The sequence below is a fragment of the Wyeomyia smithii genome, chromosome 3 (assembly GCF_029784165.1).
Source record: "Wyeomyia smithii strain HCP4-BCI-WySm-NY-G18 chromosome 3, ASM2978416v1, whole genome shotgun sequence".
Taxonomy (NCBI): domain Eukaryota; kingdom Metazoa; phylum Arthropoda; class Insecta; order Diptera; family Culicidae; genus Wyeomyia; species Wyeomyia smithii.
In genome coordinates this window covers 207,451,009-207,470,387 of record NC_073696.1, presented here as the reverse complement: position 1 = coordinate 207,470,387, position 19,379 = coordinate 207,451,009, and positions in this window count along the sequence as shown.

Sequence of the window (19,379 nt, the reverse complement as noted above, 5' to 3'; positions counted from 1 at the left end):
CCATTAACACATAATTTGGTGAAATCTTGATGACCACGTGGTATTGGAAATTCCATTTTGGAATAACTCCCACAAGAAGTTAGCATTCACTTGAAGTCTTTGGAAGAAGTTAAGTAATCTACAAAACTCCTACGTCCTAGAAGCCTGGAAATGAGCATTTGATAAATATGTTTTAATCTACATGGAGCATAATTGACACTTTTTACAAAATCACATAAAATTGTTTAATGTTTCTTTTACGATTGGGCAAAATTTTTAAAAAGGGATCGTTTCTGGGCCAGATGACCTATCGACGAATTTCGACCATTTTTGATTTTAATAAAAGATGCACACTCAGAAAATTGAGTATTTTCCGTGGAAAGACTCAAGCGTAGCTCTTTTAAAGGGCATGAACATTTTGGCATAGCCAAAAAAGCAGGTTTGAAAACTTTAAGATTTTTACGAAAATACGCCTTTTTTGTAGGTCATTCGTGGTTCTCCAGCAACAAGCATAGATTCACTGAAATGTATGATCAATAAAATACACATGATTTTAGAAATTATTGACGGCCTTTCTCTTCATTTCTTTACTTGTTGTAGCCATGGAAATACATCTTCGTGAATGTGAACATAACAATAACTTCTATATTATTCATCCTATTTTTTTGCTATCAATAAATGAATTGTGCTAAAATGAGCGTACACTTCAATTTTTCAATGTTTTCTGTGAACAAATTATTACCAAAATGCATATTCTCGTAAAACGCTGAAGTCTTCCAGACTTTATTTTGAAATATCCTAAAAAAATAATATTTCGAGGAAAATTCAACTCATTTTTGTATTATCAAAAAAATTACTTTCAATCGCCTAACTTCTTAAATTTAAATTCAAAATAAGTTGAAAACAACCGCGAGTGGAAAGTTTCCTTTTATAAGCTTTTCAGTTGAAAATGTTTATTCAAATCTCTTGAAACTAATAAAATAGAAATATTTTGTAAAAGATTCGAATAATTTTTTTTGTAATACAACAATTTTTTTTATTTTCTCCTTTTTTCTACTTTTATAAAACTTCAGTATACAAAAAATAAAAAAATATACATTTTTTGTACATTTAAATTTAGCGGGTAGGTACTTACTTTACTTTGTTGGCTAACGGACCGTTCACCGATTTAGGGCCGAACGAATTAGAGATGTCCAGCTTCTTCTGTCTTGGGCAGCCGTTCTCCAGTCTCCTCGTACACCAGCAGATCGCGCATCTTCTTCCACCGCGCACATTCACCGCGTGCGAGGCCTACCACAGAGTCGATTGCCTCTTTCTAGTTCTCTACTGAAGATAGTTTTGGCGGCTCTCTCGTCAGGAATTCTGGCTACATGTCCAGCCCACTGAAGCCTGCCCCGCTTCACTATATCAGCATGTTTGTATACCTGGTACAGTTCGTGAATCATTCGTCTGCGCCACACTTCATCTTCTAGTTTACCTCCAAGTATCGATCGCAGAACTCTCAAGAACGCTCAAAAACTCCGAGCACTCGTCGATCATCTTCCTTCAGCATCCATGCCTCATGTCCGTAAAGGGCCACCGTGAGTATCAGCTTCCTATACAGCGCTAGTATTGTGCGAGTCGCGTGCAAACTGCGGTATCTTAGCTGGGTACGTAATCCGCAAAAGGCCCTCTTTGCAGCTTCAACTCGTCGTTTCACTTCACGGCTCATATCGTTGTCACATGTCACAAGCATACCAAGATAAACGAATTCGCCAACCACTTCAAATCGTTACCCATCGATCCCACCTCATCACCAACACCACGGGGACTCCCACGCTCTCTGACAGCTTCCATGTACTTCGTTTTCCTTCTTAAAAGGTACGAAGGCCTCCTCCGCGGCCTTACGGTTGATACCGATGATATCGATGTCGTCCGCAAAACCGTTCCTTTCCACGTTTGCTCTTCGGACTGCACCTTCAAGAGCGATGTTGAACTGCAAGTTAGAGAGCGCATCCCCCTGCTTCAAGTACATCTAGGGTGGTCGGTATTACCGACTTTTCGAGAAACCGGTATTTTTATTTTTTTCGGATCAATACAAACCAGGGGTGACTCGTGGTCGCTAAACCTACTTTTTCAACTACAAAATTCTTAAAATCATAGTTTCGAGAAGAAGAGATGATTGTCCGCGAAAAAAAAACGCTAGTTACTCTCTCTGTACTATTTAAAAATAAAACTGAAAAATAATTAGAGGGTGTTGAACGTCTCCGGTGGTGGTTTTCTTCGGCCGGTTTTCTACCGCAGTCTTATGCAAAAACCTGCCGAAGTAAGCCACTGCCGAAGACGTTACCTACATAAATTTGGATTTGAAATTTATTTTTTGCTTAGTGTCTATGTATGTCTATGTATGGACGTATCGCTGCATGATTTTGTTTTTGCATTTATGGGTATCTACACACTCAACTTTTTTTACTGAAATTCAGTAAACTTTCACTGAATTTTGCCACGCTGAAACATTAGTAGTCCATTCAACAATGAAAAATTACTGAACGTTTCAGCAATGTGAAATGTCATTCTGTTTGACGGGGCTTCACTGAATTTTCAGCAATATGAAATGTCATCCTTGTTTGACCGACTTTTACTGATTTTCCAGCATAATTAAAAGCGTTGCCGAACATTCAGCAATGTCGGACGCCGCATATTTTGACAGTACTTTGCTGATAGAATTCAGCAAAGGTCCGGCAGATTACTGAGTTATCAGTTGAGTGGGAATTCTTTATATCGGTTTAAAAATACGTATAAAATTGATTTTTCTTAAGCTTTATTTCATCTTACCCTTTTTGCATAATTATGAGCATTTTTATCATAAAATGTACATCCGAAGTCCGTCCGATGGCCGGAGAACAGATGGAAATTCCCTCTACCTTACAGCGAACTGTAAAAAAAAAAGATTAATTTACTATTCTACTCACCAAATAGTTTCTCCACGTCGCAACGCTCGACTTTCCGGTTCTGCAGCTCTCCCTCGAGCTCCGGATCCACTTTCAAAATAATTTTCTTCCCGGCAAATCTTTACGCTCACGCTTTTTTTTTATTTTGACAGCCGCAGCGTGTGTTAGTCGATGACAGATACCGAATATTCAGCAATGGAAGCAATTGCTGAATTTTCAGTACACCTTTAGATAGCTGAAATTTCAGTATACGGTTTTTATTGTTGAAATTCAGTAAAGATTACTGAATTTGGACTTCGGGAACTTGGTGTGTATGCTTCATTACGATCCAGATTTTTTTTTTGTATGATTAGGACCTCTGCGACCATTGTTTTGATCTGTGGTATACGATCCAGATACAACACTGGATAACAGTGTTTGAAAAACTCCAATGATTGAATCTAGTGATATGATTACGAACATGCAGATTTTTTTTTGAAATTTTCTTCCACATCGCAAAGCTTAGTTTCAAATTAGTGAGTAACTTTAAAATTCGTAGAAAAACAATATTTGAAACTGTTGAGAAGAGTATATAAATAAAGTAAAAAAAAAATCACTATCAGACCAGAATTTACTCTTTACGAATCCGAATTCTTTATTCTGTTCGATGCTCTTTAAACAGTTCGTCCAAATTATTTATTATTATAATTATTTTATTAACTTTAGCTCCTGATGGAGAAACGAAAAATGAGGCATATGAACAAGTTTGTAACTGAAATAGAAATAAATATTTGAAATGAGAGGTTGGTAAAAAATATATAAAAATATAGAAAATGATAGTAAAAGCAGAAACGTTTACACGAGTGAGGCCGGGTACATGCAGCTAGTTGCTAATAAAAGTCCGCTGCGGTACGGGCGACGAAGCTTTGACTATGCTACAGCTATTTAAATTTCACTTTTTCAAGGAGCAGTAATTTTTAGGATGAAATTCTTCATTGGTTGATTATTTCATCCTGTAAAGACTTTGTATCAACAAAAAATAAATTCCTAATCCAAATTTATATTTATTTATTATTTTTTTTAGTTTTACTTTTAAATAGCACAAAATAAATAATGACTTGCGTATTTTCGTTCACATGATTATGATTACTGCCTCAAACTATGATTTTCATAATTTATAGTTAAACTGGTAGGTTCAAAACCCACGCGTTGCCTCTGTGAGTATGAGTGTGTAAAGAGATTAGCTGTTCTACTCAAACAATAAATGTTTTGCTTTATTGATAAGTTTTTTGACATATTATCGATACACACAAACACATCGTCTGAATCCAAGCAGATTGTTCGAAAATAACAAAAATTGATACATAGGTAAGGGTAAATTAATATTTAATGTTGCTTCTGTCTAAATGTATTCATTATACAGGGTGTTGAGGAGCTCACATAAAATCCTTTAAAAGGCGATAGAGGACCATGTTTGATAAAAAAAAAATCCTCCTACGCATATGGCCAAAAGCCAACTACTGCAGAGTTATTCACTAATTTTAATTTTCGGTTACGCTTGCCTTTAACGAGCAGAAAATCGTAAATTTTTGAGACACTATTGATTACGAAATTTTCTCAGCTCTCCAAGAGAACCAACAGAACTGAGCGAGCTATCATACTTCTTGTGATAGACCTCATTAGAGGTGAACATAACCGAAAACTAGAAGAAGAGAATAACTCTTCAGTAGTTAAATTTTCACCATATGCGCAGAAGGATTTTTTTCATAATGTCCTCAATCAACCCTTAAAGGATTTGATTAAAAGTGAGCTACCTAACACCCTGTATAAATCGTCATGTGATTTGTAACTCCTACCTAAGTGAGTGGCATTCATTAGCCTAACAATGATTTATGAATATTGTGACAAGTTTTTTTTATTTTCAATTTAAAGAAAAATACCGAAAATACCGGTTTTTTCGCCTCTCCAATACCGGTATTTCGGTACTGCAAAAAATATCGGTTTTACCGGTTTTACCGGTTTTTGTTTTACCGGTAAACCACCCTAAGTACATCCAACTTTACGAACGCGGCTGATGTCTCGCCAGCTATCCGTACGCACGATTTCGATCCCTCCAGCGTCATACAACTCAGCTTAATTGGTTTCGTAGGGAAACCGTGTTCCAGCATGATCTGCCACAGCTCGTTTCTTTTCACTGAGTCGTATGCTGCCCTGAAATCCACAAACAGACAGATGGTGAGTCGGGTAGCGGGTAGGTATCTGCAATAAATTCGAGTTAAAAAAAATTTGCGTTGTGTATTTTTTTCGTAAAGCATTAGCATGTTACGCTAAGTAACGTTCCATATGACTCCTCTCACCCTAAAATTATGTAACGCTGAACAACCGCCCTCTAAATTTACAATTTTGAAGAAACAACAACCTTACATAACTGTCTCAATTATACCACCCGACCCTCTATGAAACAATAAATAAAGTGGACTTAATCCCCTTCTCCCCCCCCCCTTTTATGCGTTACATAGTTTGTGTTGTGTTTCTTTTTTTGTAAAGCCAGAGGTTTCTGAGCGACAATGCCTAAAATAAAACCAATATCAAGATGTTTACGTCCTTTTGGAAAATTACTCTTGATCCTGGAAATTTCGTCCATACGCTAAAAACATTCAGTTTGATATATGCGTGAGTAAAGTTCCATGCAAATAAAAAATATTAATTTTGCGTATTTTCAGATCATTTGGCATGAAAACGTTCAAGAGAAAAACACAACGTAACGATAACTGAACTACATAACATGGGCTATATTACCTAACATTTAGGTCTATTGAAGTCTCCATTGAGTTGTTTATGAGACAATCTGGTAGCTCCAACTGATACCACCAGGAGGTACAAATAGTGTCGTTTTACATCGTTAATCTTAGTCTAGTAACACACTTTCCAAACTTTGTTTCTATTGTTTATTGTATTTGATAAAAAAGACTCTAGCTGCGAGCCATTAAACAGGCTGTTTTTCTCGAATATCATTTAAATTATATCTACGATTGCTTAAGACTTAAAGGTTTCATAAGTAATTCTATCCTGTAATTATAAGGGCATTATCTTCGACGTGGAAACAATTATCCAGAATTGCTCGCGGGCTGTCGTCAACAGTGTCTATATTCGAGTGCTGTGTCCGCCCTCCAATCCAACAAAGCAAAGCAATGAATGTTAACCAACACTCCTCTTGAGATGGAGCGTGCTGCTGTCAGCGGAACAGTAAACAAGACAGCAGCAGTTTACGCAGGCAAACATCACATTAGGTACTCGACACACGCAGCGAAGGATCTAGCAGTTTCCACCGGGTGTAAGCTTCAAAGCGAGCACGGAACGAATGAATTGGGAGTTTCTCGGATACATTTTACAGGAAATTTGAAACGCTCTAGGCACTAGAAAAAAATCTATCGGCAAACATCGGCGCAGTAGTTGAAGGATGTTTGTTTTGTTCTCGTTGTGTCGCCTGGCTTATCCTGGCAAACTCAGCTCTGTAATTGAGTTGAGAGATGAGCGGCGGACGCGCGTTATCCTCATTTGTACCGCTGAAATTCAATATTTGCACAGATGCTGGGTTTTGACGTGTTCGAATATTTGAAATGCATAGACTGCATTTGCTTAGGCAATCATGCTGGCGAAAACGTTCGATTTCAGTTTCGTACATGGGAACCGCGAATGTGTGTGCATTGTTTATTTCTAGTGTTTAATGTTCAAATAAAACTTAATCTTGATTTGGATTAATAAGCATTGGTTTTTTCCCCAAATCTTTGTCTCCCACCTGTGCTGTATTGAACTTAAACTGTAACTGAAGACACCTGCGATTCCTGCGTATCTTTAAATTCCACAAGCATTTGCCAGATGAAGCGCAAGAAAAAGAAAAATACAATTTTTACAGTCGGCCGAGCATGACTAAGCTATGACTAGGTATTGAGGAATAAAAATGCCGTAGGTATCTTTCCCGCTATAATCGCTTATATTTTTATTCCTCGCATTCTGTTGCTATTCCGGTAACATTGTTCGTCACCTTCAGTAGAAAACCATCGAATTTGCTGCACGTGGGTTGGTCCGAAATCGAACACGTCAAGTGAATGATAATCATAGCTGCTAGTTAAAGTGATGTTAAAAAAACTGTGCATTAATAAACAGGTAAGTGGTAATAGTGGCAAAATGATAAGTGCTTTCGTGGAAAATCGCTAACCGTGTTCTTATAGCTTCAATAATTGAAGAGTTAGAAATTTGAAATCTTCTGCAAAATTATGATCAACTTCAGAAACAGCAATGGCCTAATGTGCATTTAACGTCGTTTTCATGGAACAGCAAGAGAATGTGTACCTTAGTGCACAAATGCAGGCTTTCAAATTAAAAAATTTGCTACGAAGTTAGGTTATTTAAGTTACACGTTTTTGAAGATGGCCTTCTTCATTAAACTTTTTACTAAAGAAGTAAGTTCTACATCAGAAATCAAATCCACTCACCCTTTTACACAAAAGTAAAAATTTAATATAATGTGCCTCATACTTCATATTCGCTGATTAAAATGGTTCCACAAACATTTTTTTCCCAAATGGATATTCCGACTGATTATGTTAACCTCTCGATTCAAATAGACCCCGAGTTTTTCTACCGTGAACAAAAATCTTGCATGGCTCATTATTTATACGAATAAATGCTGTATTATTGATGAAACATATCTGAGTTGGTGAAAAAAAAAACATCATCAATCAAAGCCCAAGTTAATGGGAATTTCTACATAAAAGAGATAATAAAACCATCATGAAAAAAGAATCAAACAAAATTAATTCAATATGTGCAAGAACTTCGGCTGTCCGGCATTTTAATGAGATAATTATAAGGTTTAAAGGGGATATTGTACAGCGATTGGCAACTGCCCGGTTGTCAAGCCTAATAAATGGAAATGAAATGCCCAATCGAATAAATTGCGCTCATAGTTTAATAATCGTATCGCACCGGGGCTGATGACCGTTCCAGGTGTAGGTGTGAGAAATAAATGGACCCTAAAATTTGTCTGTTTCGTTATAGAGTTGACAGAATCATTTGCACCTCCAATTGCCCCGGTGTCCCGTGTTGTTTACCACGTTCCACAAACCGCTTGCGTTTTACCACACGACGGGGGCAGGAGGAGAGCCCATTTGCTTTGATAACCTGGTTGAGGATGGCTTCCAAATTGATTCTACACAATTGACGGTGGTGGAGCCGACAAAGGTTCGAGCCGATGGCGACCGCACCGCACAATACTAAATGTGCTGCCCGCAAGCCTATGCACTTACCTGTTCAATCGATTGATAGCCCCCAAACCACGGTGCGGCGAAACTGCACAGCCGAGTAGTATCACGAAATAATGCCTACATAATAAACCGACTGCGGAGTGAGTATATAGCGTACGTTTATAATAAATAATAATAACTTTATTAAAAGCGTTTGAAGCTGCATGCCTGCACAAACATACAGGGTGAGGTATAGTATTAGCATTATTGCTGTCATTAGCGTATTTAGATTTTTAGATACGAGTTGAAACCATAAACGTTCCCGACCGGCGTTGATACAATCTAAACTCCGGCAGTTTGACTTTATTTTTGCATATAACTGCATAACTGCTGTGAAGGGGTTCTAGTCTAGCAGTGGGAACTATCACAAAGCCCAGCGGAAACTATTTATCAGACTATAATGGCTTTTGTAAAATTGCAAAATTGATTATACAGCAACGCTGCGAACAAAAACATGTAGCGTGAAAAAGAACTGAAAGGATAGAATACAGGCATGTTGCAAATGCTAACAGTTTAATTTTCTTCAAGAGAGACGAATAATTAAATACGCAAATTTAACTGTTGGTATTATTTCTATGCTTCTGAGAATCTTATAGTTTTATTGATTTTTTCATTTTCTGTTTTTTTCCAATTTCTCATTGGATTCTTTTTTTTATCACTTTTCTTTTTTATATCACTTTATTTTTTTAATAACCTCTGTTTATGCTCTTTATTTCTTCTCTTCTTGTTCGGGTTTTCATTTTCACTGATTTAATTCATTTATTTACAGTGTTTTTCAGATTTATCTGCAATGTTGTGGGTTCACCCTCTTTGTTTGTAACTAATTTTTTTTCTGTTTGCATCTTGTCTAATTTCTGGTTGGCATGGCGTTACTATTCATTTTTCTGGCTATTTTTTACTTAATGTCATTCGATTTTTATTGCTTATGTCTGTTTCTCCAAAGTTTTTACTAGTGGTTGGGATAATCACCGTTACCAAACATGTAGCATTGTTATTGATATATATATATATATATATATATATATATATATATATATATATATATATATATATATATATATATATATATAAATATATATAATATATATATATGTATATAATATATATATATATATATATATATATATATATATATATATATATATATATATATATATATATATATATATATATATATATATATTAATATATATATATATATATATATATATATATATATATATATATATATATATATATATATATATATATATATATATATATATATATATATATAAATATATATATATATATATATATATATATATATATATATATATATATATATATATATATATATATATATTTATATATATATATATATATATATATATATATATATATATATATTTATATATATTAATATATATATATATATATATATATATATATATATATATATATATATATATACATATATATATATATATATATATATATATTATATACATATATATATTATATATATTTATATATATATATATATATATATATATATATATATATATATATATATATATATATATATATATATATATATATATATATTATGGCAGAGCTGTATGCCACCACGGGTCGGTAATTGGCGATTACCGAAGGCCACGGAAGTGCTCACTGCTAGCAAGCAGTCCCGGACCATCAGCGGGAGCTAGCCTAGGTCGTGGCGAGATTCAGGCACTGGGCCGCTGAATTCTCGCAAAAGCCACACTGGCCGGAAGCAGCTCCGACGGAGCGAGTAGTGCCGCTCCCACCACCCAAATGCACTATACCGCCCATTGGGACTGATGCCAGTAATGTTCCCAATTACGGCAACTGGTCGCATCACTATAGGATAAGAGTCGGATTTCGTTTTCGTACCATGATTTTGGGCTGGCACCTGCGCCGAGCTCCCTTAGTAATGTCGTGTGATAACGGCTTGAAACGGCGAGATTACAACCGGTGCAGGGGTCTCCGTCCCGTAAAACCTGGCAGGCCTTCCAGTACGTTCCGAGTCCATTGCCTGGTGGGAACCCGGCAGGAGTAGGATCAGATGTCTTTTCCTGACTTGCGCCGGTCGGGGGTGTCATAGTTGCCCATAAGGCGCTATGGCAGCCGCCCCTAGCCATGGCCTCACTGCTCCGGATAGACTACCTTGGGACCATTTAGGCGACTACTCCATTATGGATAAGGATAGCGGCTGGTAGGGGGACCCAATAAACAAAAATGCAGCAAAACAAAACTCTGGAGATGGGGGCAGATGGGTTGGAAAACCCATTTGCGCGAGGTGGCATCCAGCGGTCTCCGCCTAGAAAAGTGGAGACGGATGCAGTGAAGGTCGCCTGCGAAGACGGTAAAGGCAGTACGCCTACCGGATCTACGCAAGACATCGCGGTGGCTGGTCCACAGCTATTAAAGGCGGTCGGAAGACAGCGGGACACGCTACCGAGGGTAGTGGCCCTGTCTGAGCAGCTCGATGCTATAATCGAGTTTGCGAAAAGTCGCAGCAATACAACGAAGTACTTGAAGCAGGCCCTCTACATGCTTCGGTCCTCCGTCGATGCTGCGAAAAAAGAGCATGCCGAGCTCGAAATGAAAGCCGCGGCTGCGGAGAAAGAGGAGACGAAGGTGACCGAGCTGGCGACGAAGTTGGTCCAAACGGACGCCAGCACGTTTGCGGCGGTTTGCGTGGCAGGACCAGCTGCCAAACGAACGCGACAGTCCCCGGGAGAGACGGCCCCCGGGGGCACCAAGAAGCGTTTAATCGCAAACAGCCCTCAGACCGGTGTAGGAGTGGCGCAAGCAACGCCCACGGTGGCAGCCAAGGAGCAGAAGGCTCCCGGTAACCCGTGGGTAACGGTTCCGGGAAGGAGTAGGAACCAAAAAGTGGTGGCCAAAAAACCGCACCCGGTTACAAATCCTGCGACGAAGAAAGCTAAAAATAAGGGCGACGCACTCATCCTTAAGACAGAAGAGTCAAAGTACTCGGAAGTCCTTAAGGCAATGAGAGGCGATGCGAAGCTCAAAGATCTGGGGGCAGATGTGCGTAGCATCCGCCGATCCCGCAAGGGAGAAGTGATCGTCGAGCTCCGCAAAGAAGCCAGAAACAAGGGCCCAGCCAATCGGGCATTGGCCCAAGAGGCGCTTGGAGATAGAGTGCAGGTTCGGGCACTCACGTCGCAGGTAACCCTACAACTTAAATATCTGGACGAAGTCACCGAGGCATGCGAAGTCGTGGATGCCCTCAAGGAGCAAATTCGAGCAAGGACACAAGTTCTTTAGCTGCAAGGGGCCTGACAGGAGCTCCCTATGCAGGCGGTGCGGTGCTGCAGGCCACAAAAGCAAAGACTGCGGAGAGCCCCCGAAGCGCTTGGCGTGCGCCGGGAAGCGTGACGCAAAGCACATAATGGGAGGCCCGAGGTGCACGGCCGGTAAGCCGACTAGCAAGCCACGGGCGTGAGAGTGACACAGCTAAATTTGAACCACTGCTTCGCGGCTCAGCAACTGCTATACCAAGCAGTCACTGAGTCGTTGTCGGACATCGCCATAATCTCAGACCCCTACCGAATTCCTTCCGGAAACGGTAACTGGATTTCGGACGGGTCCGGTATGGCGGCAATATGGACGACGAGCAGGTTCCCGGTTCAAGAGATAGTGTCAACTTCAAACGAAGGATACGCGGTTGCCAAGGTGAACGGAGTGTACTACTGCAACTGCTATGCTGCGCCTCGTTGGTCTACCGAGCAGTTCGCAAGGATGATCGACCGAGCCACCGGGGAGCTGATCGGTCTATCACCTTTGCTAGTGGCGGGCGACTTCAACGCATGGGCAACTGAGTGGGGAAGTCGACGCACGAACCAGAGAGGCCGGATCTTGTTGGAGGCCTTGGCGAAGCTCAACATAGATCTGGCCAAAGTCGGCTTGAAGAGCACCTTCAGTAGAAACGGCGCGGAGTCGATCATTGATGTGACATTCTGTAGTCCAGGATTGATCACGAACTGGAGGGTAGACGATGGCTACACTCATAGCGACCATCTGGCGGTCTGTTATAGCGTAGACTGTAAAACGAGACCGCATGTGGCGAGTAGAATTAACACTCCAGCTCCTCGCGGGTGGAGGATATCACACTTCAACGAAGAGGTATTTGCGGAAGCAATTAGACTAGAACACGAGGCGAGCAGAACTCGTAACCTGAGCGCTGATCAACTTGTTGCCCTACTTTCGCGGGCGTGCGACGCCACTATGCCTAGGAACCGCCAGCCTAGGCATGGAAGGCCACCAGTCTACTGGTGGACCGACGCGATAGCGGACCTCCGCAGAGCGTGTCTTCAAGCGAGAAGAAGGATTCAACGTGCGCGAACCAACGAAGAAAGGGAAGATCGTCGAGGGGCATTCAATTCCGCAAGAGCGGCGCTTAAGAGAGCAATAAAAGCTAGTAAACGTGCGTGCTTCGAAAGACTGTGCGCTAGTGCCAACACTAACCCGTGGGGTAACGCCTATAGGATGGTGATGGCCAAGACTAAGGGTGCGATGGCGCCCGCAGAAAAATCACCAGCGATGCTTGAGCGGATCATAGAGGGACTCTTTCCACGCCACGAGCCAAATCCTTGGCCTCCGGCTGGCGAGTCACTTCACCGACGTTCCAGTATCTCAAACTCAGACCAGAGGTGGTCGGCCAACCTGCCGAACACCCAATATATGAGTGACGGCGTTAGCCGTGCCGAGGCAGAGGAGGCAGAAACGGTTACGAATGAGGAACTCATCGCGATCGCCAACTCCCTGAAGGTGAGCAAGGCACCGGGATTGAATGGGATTCCGAATCTGGCTGTGAAGAAGGCCATCAAAGAGGCCCCAGACTATTCCGGGAAGTCATGCAGAAGTGCCTGGATGACTGTACATTCCCAGAGAGATGGAAGCGACAGAAGCTGGTCTTATTGCCGAAGACAGGGAAACCACCTGGTGACCCGTCGGCATACAGACCGATATGTCTGCTCGATACGGCGGGTAAGGTGCTCGAGAAGGTTATTCTCAATAGACTGGTTAGGTACACCGAAAGTGCAAACGGTCTGTCGAGAAACCAGTTCGGCTTCCGAAAAGGCAAGTCTACGGTGGATGCTATTCTGTCCGTCACCAGAACAGCAGAGGTAGCACTCCAGCGTAAAAGATGAGGCATTCGCTATTGCGCAATCGTCACGTTGGACGTGAAAAATGCGTTCAATAGTGTTAGCTGGGATTCCATAGCCCACTCGCTTCGGAAACTAGACATTCCGGTGTCTTTGTACAGGATTCTGGAAAATTATTTCCAGATTCGTGTGCTAGTTTACAGCACAGACGAGGGTCAAAAATGTGTCCCAATTACCGCAGGGGTTCCACAAGGTTCCATCCTGGGCCCGGTACTGTGGAATATCATGTACGATGAAGTGCTGAAACTAAAGGTTGTGATCGTTGGGTTTGCGGATGACATCACACTTGAGGTCTACGGCGAGTCGATCGAGGAGGTTGAGTTGACGGCTTCGCACTCTATAAGCGTCGTCGAGGACTGGATGCGCTCCAAAAAACTGGAGCTGGCGCATCATAAGACAATAACCGTCAATAACCGCAAGTCGAAGCAACAGGCGTTGATCAGTGTCGGGAATTGCACCATCGCCTCTAAGCGCTCCCTGAAGCTGCTGGGGGTGATGATCGATGACAAGCTCGCCTTCGGGAGCCATGTCGAATATGCCTGTAAGAGGGCTTCAATGACTATTTCAGCATTATCTCGCATGATGTCCAATAGCTCAGCAGTGTACGGCAGCAAGCGGAAACTAGCGTGACTTCGTCCATACTGAGATACGGCGGGCCAGTGTGGTCCAAAGCACTAGGTACTAGTAAACATCGGAGTAAGTTGGAAAGTACCTACAGGCTCATGTGCCTGAGGGTTGCGAGCGCGTATCGAACTGTGATGATGCTCATCAGCATAGCTATTGAGGAGGACGTAGAATGCTTCGATCAACGTGACACAAGGGGCATACGAGGTACCAGAAGATCATTCTCGATGATCAGATGGCAGCAGGAGTGGTCCAATTCCGCGAAGGGTAGATGGACGCATCGACTTATTCCGGATGTATCCGGATGGGTCGGGAGGCGCCATGGAGAAGTGAACTTCCATCTGACACAGATTCTGTCAGGCCATGGTTGCTTTAGGCAGTATCTACACAGATTCGGGCATGCGGGGTCCCCCATGTGTCCCGAGTGCGCGGAAGCGGAAGAGACTGCTGAGCATGTCTTCTTCGTGTGCCCTCGTTTTGTGCATGTGCGGAGCGACATGATGGTAGTGAGCGGGCCAGACACCACTCCGGACAACCTAGTTCGGAGGATGTGTAAAGACCCAAACATTTGGAGGGCGGTTTGTACAGCCGCCTCTCAAATAGTTTTAGAATTGCAAAACAGGTGACAGGTTGACCACCGACACGCCAGTGTTAACTAAAGGCCAGTCTCCAGGTTAGTTAGCTAAGTTAGCGAGAAGACCTAAAGAACCAAGAGGGTGCACAGAGCACAAAAGCCGCTCCCCGAAGCAATACCTAGCGGTGGTCCCGGGGAGTATTATGGGCTGGAGACTGAAGGGGTTTTAGTGGGTCTGGTCACTGATTCAAACCAACCTCACACTCCCTGAGGTTGGTCACCTCAGGGGTTTGGATGCAAATTTCCCCTTCACCTGAAACAAAAAAAAAAAAATAAAAAAAAAAAATATATATATATATATATATATATATATATATATATATACATATATATATATATATATATATATATATATATATATATATATATATATATATATATAAATATATAAATATATATATATATATATATATATATATATATATATATATATATATATATATATATATATATATATATATATATATATATATATATATATATATATATATATATATATATATATATATATATATATATATATATATATATATATATATTGGTTAACAATCACTATATTCAAAAACAAAAACTGCATTTAATTAAAAAAAAAGGCTGCGGCGATCAATTTTTTATGAAAAAAAAAAATTCAGCGTCTGAAGAGGGCCGAAAAAGAACAGTATGTCAAAATATCATGCAATATCAAAAAAGTTTTACTTATTGTTCACCGAAAAATATAAAAAAAACACATAAAGATGCACTGATATATTTTTACAAGTTTACTTTTTCATTCCATTAGAATATTCTCGGTTTCTTGTTTTTATAACTTCGACTGCTATCGTTAGTTTTGTGTATATTTTTTCACAGCTTCTTTAAACATTTTTTTTCTGTTTACTGTTGTTTTCATTGCTGTACAAGTTCATTAAGCAGACAATGTGCGCTCGCTTATTTTTCGCTTTCCCTACTGCACCTATTGTCTGCTTAATGAACTTGAATGTTAACGGGTGAAAGCCGTTGTTAAAAGTAGGAATTTAGTTCATTTCTGTAACTTAATTTCGTTTTTCATTGTTTTTCTGATCGCTCGTATTTTTCTGTAGACCACTGACAGGTTTACACTCATATTAGCTCTTCCTTCTTTGTGTGTTTTTAGTTCTGTTGTTCTCTTTCTATCCATATCTGTGAATTTGCTTTTAATTGCGTTCATTTTTGTTTGTGTATTTGCTTCAATCCCTCCAAGGATTTTCGAATAACTATTATTTCTTTTTATTCGCCTTATATTTGTGTGCTCATACTTTTTTAAATTATACTTTCCTTCTCTTGGCCTAATCTTCCATTTGAAATTGTGTTTTTGTTCTCCTTATGATCGATATTGAAGTTAATATTTTACAATCTTTTCCATCACAGTTTTTAATCATTGTTAGCTTAGTATTTTCTTTTAGGAGTCAATCCTCAATGGTTTACCTTTGCATTGCAGACTTGTCATTTCTCCTCAGAGAATCACTAGCGCGATGGATAATATCTTTTACTGCACTTGAAGGGATACTACACACAATAACTACACAACAGAGGTCACTGCAGTGCTTTCACTGTGTGTCTCTTAAGCATATACCGAATGAGGGAAGCATCTAGGTAGGAAAGTAAATTATGTTCTATCTAAAAACTGAAAAAAATATATCCAGCTTCCCGTCATGCATGCTTGCTCTTTGAGTGCTATCGAACTTATCTCAGTAGTATGCATCGTTGCGTACCTCTGTGTATTCTCACAAGAGTGACAATACGCTCTTGTTTTGCCCAGTTGTGATGTAAGCAGCAAGTATATTAATTTTTCTGCGAGCGGCAGAAACACAGCTTAAAGCAGAGTAAAGAATTTTGGTGGAAAAAATTACCACACGGAGTGCTCATTCTAGACAAGAAGTGTGCGATGGATATTAACTTCGCTCTTGCCACATGTTGGAGAGAATAATTAACCAGTTATCATGCAAATTTTTTTATGTCTGTACTCTATTTTCGACTCGCTCTGCCCGTTTTTTAATTTTTGTCTGTTCTGTTTCAAACAAGATTATGTTTCGTTCCGATCCTTTTATATAATTCCTGTTTATTTCCAGTTGTGCTTATTTTTCACAGTTTAAAATTAACAAAAAAGTAATGAAAAAAGCAAAAAATGATTACATAATTAAGAAGAAACAAAACAAGAAAAAAAATTGGAGGCAGATGATTTGTAAACACAAACCATAACATTGGTGAAGCAGACAGTACCGAAGAAAGCTGGAAGCGTTCAAAGAAAATAAAATTCGAAAGAAGTGATTGAAAAAATTAAGAGAAAACTACAATGTTAACCGTTATGTACTCGGCAGGGTACCCGGGTACCTTTTTAGACTTCAATGCTTTAAAAAACAAGGATGCTCCTAACTAGTGGAAACAAACCATTTTCCATCATCAGACTGTTTATAGCAGCAGAAGGGATCGAAGGGGAAGGCTTTTTTTTACCCCATAAGTACTCGGCAGGGTACCCGGGTACCCACAAAATGAAATGCTTCTTGCTCTTTCATTTCTTGACCGATTTTCGATCTGACCTGTCAAAAGATTGGAAAATCTTTCTACTTTTAGAATCCTAGACCATCATGAGCCAGTGACTACATCTCGTTCCTGTAAATCCGGGTTTTCGGGAGCATATTCCGGTGAAACGAATTAGTACAATTGTCATTAAAACTGACCAAAATTGGTATCAAAATTCATGAAATCACTCCAGGAGTTAATTTTCATTCATTTAGAGTCCATCTGTTAAGTTGTCCGAAATGACCATTTCGGAGCAGATTCCCGATCTTGAACATGGTCCCGAAGATCCGGAATTGCGGGAACTATATGGTAGCCATGGCTCTTTAGGTCGCGTATAATAAAAATAGACAAATTTTCCAATCTTTTGACGGGTTAAGATTGAAAATCGGTCAAGAGTTGAAGGAGTAAGAAGCATTTAATTGTGGTGGGTACCCGGGTACCTTGCCGAGTACTTATGGTTGGAGATGGAATATAAAAAAAGACTGAGGAAAAAAACAGGAAGTAAGAAGTTTTTTTCTCATTTTGTTTTGCTTTCTTAAGGGTGTATTTTTTTATGTTTTATTGTTCTAGGTTCAAATTTGTTAATTCATGCTTAAGCACCTCCTTCAGGCTCTTTTTTTGTTGCTCTTTGTTTTCACCGATTCCAATTTTTGATTTCTTTTTTTTTTGGATTTGATACCAAACTGAAGTTTTGCTTGGCATTTGCTCTCTGCTCTTCATTTTAATTTTCCATACATTTAATGTTTCATTGCTGTTTATTACTTTATTCTATACTTCTAATTTTATCCCTGCTTCTTCACTCGTTACAATTCTTTTTTTTTTCGCTTGATAGTAGCTTTGTTTGGTTTCGATTGTTATCATCTTTTACTTACGAACACTGACGTCTTACAACACAATAGTAACTAACACTGATGTAACGCGACCAGCAAGCGGTAACAACTTGGATTATGTTGTATGCAGTATATCATTAGCTGATGATGTTGTTAACGAAACAGTTCTGAACGACTTTAGCGACCATTGTCTGATTTCGTCTACTTTCAAATTGCTGTCTCCACCTTTAAAACGGAACTTGGAAAAACAAATTTTAAATCAGCAGCTTCTAAATGACAGATTCCTTGAATCCTTATCAGGGCTGCCCCATCTGCGCTCAGCTGAAAAAAAATTGCTACATGTGATCAACTGCTACAATTCTTTACGTCAGCAGTGCACACAAACAGTGACAGTACGGGCGAGTATAAAAGGTCATTGTCCTTGGATGACGTTCAACTTGTGAAAACTTATTCAATTTAAAGAAAAAACGTTGAAATCTGCACGACGTAATCCGAGCAATCATCGTCTGAAGGACCTCTTGGTGCATATTTCAAAAAAACTACAGAAAGAAAAAGCTGCATGCAAGAAGAATTCTTACGCAAATCTTCTGAGTCGAAGCGATCGAAAATCGGTCTGGAAACTAATCAACGGAATCAAAAAATGAACGATCGAGTGGGAGCAGGAGTAACAGGCCCAGGAGTAGATCTATCAACTCCGATGGGTCAATGGCCAACCGTTTTCCAAGCCGAAGTCCAAGCTATACTAGAATGTTCTGTTATATGCCTACGCAGGAAATACAGACACTCAAACATTTGCATCATGTCCGATAGTCAAGCAGCTTTAAATGCTCTGAAGTCTGCAACATGCACATCAAAACTTGTTTGGGAGTGTTTTCAATCACTTCAAACACTGGGTTGCAATAATCAAGTAAATTTATTTTGGGTTCCTGGTCACTGTGGAATCGATGGGAACGAAAAAGCCGATGAACTTGCAAGACTTGGATCGTCTCATCAGTTCATAGGACCAGAACCTTTCTGTGGCTTATCCGCTTCTTCACTCAAAATGGAGCTGAAAGCATGGGAAATTTTGAAGGTGGAGTCCAACTGGACAAACACTTCCATTGGTAGGCAGTCAAAAAGGTTTATCACACCGAACGGTTCTATGACTCGCAAAATACTGGAGCATTCAAATAAAGATCTAAGCACATATACTGGTCTAATGACAGGGCATTGTCCGAGCCGTTATCACTTGAAGCTCATGAAAAAACTTCAAGATGATACGTGTCGCTTATGTGGCATGGAAAAAGAAGACTCGGAACACCTGTTATGCCGATGTCCGGCAAATATTAATAAAAGACATAAGTTCTTCAATAGGGGGCTGTTAG